Genomic DNA, 5,093 nt, shown 5'->3' with positions numbered 1-5,093 from the left:
TAAGGAAAATACTTGTTCATATAAAAGCGACATAAATATTGAAAAAATATGATAAAAAGAATATAAAACAAAATGCCTCAAAATTAAAAAAATTTTATATGATATGGATATGTGAAATAATATTTTAAATTTAGAAAATACTTTAGATTCATTGTTTGAAATAGTGAACATCAAAATTTTCTCTAATATTCATAAAAATATGAGATTTTATTTAATATCTCTTTTTCATGTCTTCCTTATAAAAATAACATGATTCGTGTAATTTGAGTTCAGTTTAATAATAAATTACAAGAAATCATTATCTATTATTGTTATTTAACAATCAATATGTATACCGTGATTTAATTTTAGAATAACTATAGCAGGGTTGGGTAAGTTAACTTTTTTTTTAACAATAAGTTAAGTTAAAATTAATTTGAAAATTTAATTTAATTAAAATACAAGTTAATAAAATTAATTGAATTAAAAGTTAAGTTAATAAAAATAGTATAATTAAAAAGTTAAATTGGTTCGAACAAACGACCAAATAATAAGAAAAAGTTTGATTACTTTACATAATTTTTTGTATTTTTTCTTTCTCACAGCTTATTTATTGAAAAATCTGATTATTTTTGTTTACAAGTAACAATTATACAATATAAAATTACTAACAATATTAAAAATCTTTATTTTAGACCGCATATATGAGAAACACAATCAATAAAATGCCTATTACGCTCGAAGCTAGATCTTCATTGCTTTAAATAATTTAATCCTGAATTAATATACACTATATATGTACTTTCATATATATCATATACGTGGGTCGTTTGATAAGTTTGGTAAATTTCCATGAAATGGCGCTACAATATCCATTTGATGACGCGACATCTCGAAAGATCCACTCTTCGAACCCCTTCAGGCCAAATTTCAGCCAGAGCATAGTTTACGTTTGGTAGTCATTTGAAACGAGATTGGCGCGCAAAAAAGTGCTCTTCCATCAAGACAACGCGCCGTCCCACAAGTCGATCGTTGCAATGACAAAACTACGAATTGGCTATGAATTGATTCCTCATCCACCCTATTCTCCGGATTTGGCCCCGTGACTTCTTTCTGTTCCCAAACTTTAAAACTTGGCTCGGTGGAAAGAAATTCTCGTCAAATGAGAAAGTCATTGTCGCAAATACTCAATGAGTATTTTGCAGACTTTGAGACAGTCTACTTCAAATGACTACCAAACGTGAACTATGGCTGAAATTTGGCCTGAAGGGGTTCGAAGAGTGAATCTTTCGAGATGTCGCGTCATCAAATGGATTGTAGCACTATTGTATTATATATCATGGAAATTTACCAAACTTATCAAACGACCCACGTATACCATATTGTAGTCTTTTTGAACTGCGCACCGAATTGTTTTTCCGAACTATAAACGCAATTAAAACTACTCTAGTAATCATAAATTAAATTGACAACCAATTTTATTTTTTTTTTAATAATTATCATCAAGCATTATATTATAAAGATGTTAAAACTGATAATAAATAGTAATAATAAGTATATTAGCAATTGAAGATTGAATTATTTAAAGCAATGAAGATCCAGCTCCGTAATAGGCATTTTAAATTTCTAATATAAAATTACTCTAGTATAAAATTATTATCTCTCTCTTATATCTAAAGATTAACTTCAAAAAAATCAAATTAAAAGTTAATAGTTACCAATAAAATGTAATTAAATTAAGTCAAAAAATTAAGAATCTAAAATATAATCTAAATTAAATTAAAATTAATTAACTTTTTAACTTTTAAACTTAATTTTTATCTTTTTAACTTAACATTATCCAATAACAATATTACAACTTCCCGCAGAACAGGTTTTCGCAAACAAAATTTATCTTATCAGCACTCGACAAGAAAGGTTATATTCGTAGTTCGTTTTTATTTCAAAACAATCTTACATAATATTTCAAGAAGTTAATACAGCTCTGTGATTGGTTTATTATAACATCTTAAAAGACTGGACATACAACGATCTTGAATATAAGAAGAAATTGTGAACATCAGTCTTAGTTGTTGCTTAGTTTCTCTTCGCATCGGTGCTTTCATAAAGTTGTGTACGTTAGTGTCGCGCTTATAACACAATGTCCGTAAGTATATGATATTCACGGAAATATTTATTACACAAATATAATCAAATTATAAAAAAAATATATAATGAAAAAATATATAAATATTTATATATAAATATTTAACGTAATTGTCATTCTGTAATAATTATTATATACGATTTATATAATTAATATAAATATAAAATAAAAAAGACACGTATCTCTACTAAAAAATACGCTTAACTGGAGTTATCAAGTTATTGCTTTTATAAATATTGATCCTGTTAAAATCATATGAATTCTTAAGTTAAAGTCACTGCCATACATTATTTCAGAAGTTATCTAATCGTATCACATTAAAATGCCAGTCATTGTGTAAAAACGGTTGTACGAAAAGATTCCTAATAAGATATATCAAAATTTATATTGTAATATTTATTTCCCAATATAAGAAATACAGACAGCGATTTAAATTCCTAGATCTTGTTTATACTATGATCTCCTTATGTACATAATTTCTCATAAGAATAAAAATTATAAAAGGAAAATAAAATAAAAATAAAAAAAAATTCTAAATAAAAATCTAAAATAAAAAAATAATTTAGTTCTAACAGTATACATAAATCTAAATTAGAGAGATCTATTACATTTTATTTCAAAATTCTTGTTCTTTTAATGAATAAAACATTTGGAAATAAAAGAAATTTAAATTTTTTAATTTTTAGATAATTTTGTTGCAGTTTCTTAAAAATTCTTAAACAAGAAATAGAAATTTACCTGAAAAGCTGCGACATGTAACTTTTTTTACATCTAATTTGTTTTTATTATTTAAATTGATTCTTGAGTAAAATACCGAAAATTTAGCCTCACCAGGGCCCATCCAAAATTACAAATAACTGCATAATTTGAATAAAATATTAAAATGTGTATATTTTAATGAAATAATATGGACATACAATAGTACATCTCAAGAACTGGATCTTCATCGAATGAAAATAAGAGATTATATTTATTTTTCGAGATAAATTGATATGCACAAGTTTATTCACATAAATATCTTTCCAAAATAGAAACGTTGAAATCTTATTACTTTTTTGATCATTACAATCATAATTCTCTTTTATTTCATCATTAATCTACTGTAGAATTTTGCACACTTTAAATTCATAAAAAAAAATTAGACATTTCTATGGTAACTCGATTTACTAAAGAATCACCTTAAACAGAAAACAAAATAAATATATAAAGCAAATTAATAGAGAAAGAATTGTATAAATATTTATAAAACATATATACCATTAATGTAAAATTAAATAAAATAAATTACAAAATGTTTTATAATAGTAAATTAATTTTATGATTACAGAGATTACCGTATACTTACAGAGGTCTTATTGTTCCCGTATTTACTTCTTTCAATAATGATGGGTAATTATAACTTGTGTTCTCATAAAATTTAATAATCTAAAATATTAAACTAAATTATTGCCTAATATTTATTTAACAGATCTCTCAATTTGGATATTATACCGCAATATGCAACATACTTGGCAAAGAAAGGGATCAAAGGTTTACTTGGTAAATTATCTTTAAGCTTAATTTTAATTATTAAAATATACACACAAGATGCTTTTCCTATATCTTAAAATGACTATGATCGGTCGCCATACTTTTTAAGATATTTCCTATAGGTTGACAAAAAATGTGTTTAACAAAAGTTTGTTTGATTCTAATAAAGAATTAATTATGTAAAAAATTTCAAATTTGTTTTTTTTATAAAAAGTCAAAGTCAAATTGAATATTTTTAAAATAAAATCATATATTTTTCTGTTTTGTATAAAAAGATAAATTTGTCGATATAGCGTTATATATCATTTGGATTATTTGATTTCCAGCTAATTCATTTAATACTTGCAACATAACGAATCTATCGTCGACTTAAAGCGAAATCCAAACATAAAACATTGCAGTTGTTATATTATAATTGAATCTACGCATAGCAATTTATTGGAAAGTTTGTATTATAAAAGATGCTATGTAGTTTAAACATTTACTTTAATAAAAATATATTTATATAAAAAAATAGCGTCGAATAAACGTATTTCACTTATATATATTTTGGTTCTTCTTTACATGTTTCGATAATTTCTATGTCTGTTCCTATGATCTTGTTACTTTAGGTATCGACAATAGATATCATGAATTATGTTGTATAAATAATAATTGTTTATTCTGAGATCAAATAAACAAAATGGCACATAATATTATAGGTATTAATAGCTTCGTCTTTTTATGATAAAAAAGAATAATAGAAAAAAATACATAATTTGACTTCAAACTTTTATTTAAAAATGGACAAATTTTTACAAATTTTTTTTTACAATTAATTATTTTATTAGAAATCAACAAATTTTTGTTAGAAACGTTTTATTGTTATTTCATTGGAAGTATCTCAATGACGGACTAATATAATATTTAACAATATTATTAACATTATATTAAATTCTCTCACAAGAGTTTTGCATAAGAGATTATTCCATACAAAAGAAAAAAATATACAATATATAATAATTATTCTAAATTGAAATAATAATTTTACGTATTTTTATCTTTTTTTTTATTTTTTTTTATTTTTTTGTTTTTTTTTATATAGTTAATGGCACAAGTGGCGAAGGAACGTCAATGTCTGTTGCTGAAAGGAAACTTGTTATCGAAGCCTGGGTAAAGGCAGTGAAAGAAACAAAGCAGCACCTAATGATTCAAGTAGGAGGCGCACCTCTTCCCAATGTTATTGAACTTGTAAGTATATTATATATGGAGAGGACAGCGGAGAATAACATTCATCCCGCTTTCAATTGAATAATAAAACAAAAATAATTTATAGGCGAAACATGCAAGTAATCTGCACGTGGATTCTATTCTCTGCTTACCAGAATTGTACTTCAAGCCTACCACTCCTAAAGAACTGATTGAATACTTGGAAATAGTTGGCAGGGCAGCGCCAAAG

General features: G+C 24.9%; 1 protein-coding gene across 1 annotated transcript in view; it reads left to right on the top strand.

The window, feature by feature from the left end:
• LOC108687914 (N-acetylneuraminate lyase-like) overlaps positions 1 to 5,093 on the top strand; it is a 16,901-nt gene that overhangs the window by 10,234 nt on the left and 1,574 nt on the right. The window lies entirely within an intron of this gene.

The sequence above is a fragment of the Atta colombica genome, unplaced genomic scaffold (assembly GCF_001594045.1).
Source record: "Atta colombica isolate Treedump-2 unplaced genomic scaffold, Acol1.0 scaffold220, whole genome shotgun sequence".
Lineage (NCBI taxonomy): Eukaryota > Metazoa > Arthropoda > Insecta > Hymenoptera > Formicidae > Atta > Atta colombica.
This window is presented reverse-complemented; position numbering and strand designations above follow the sequence as displayed.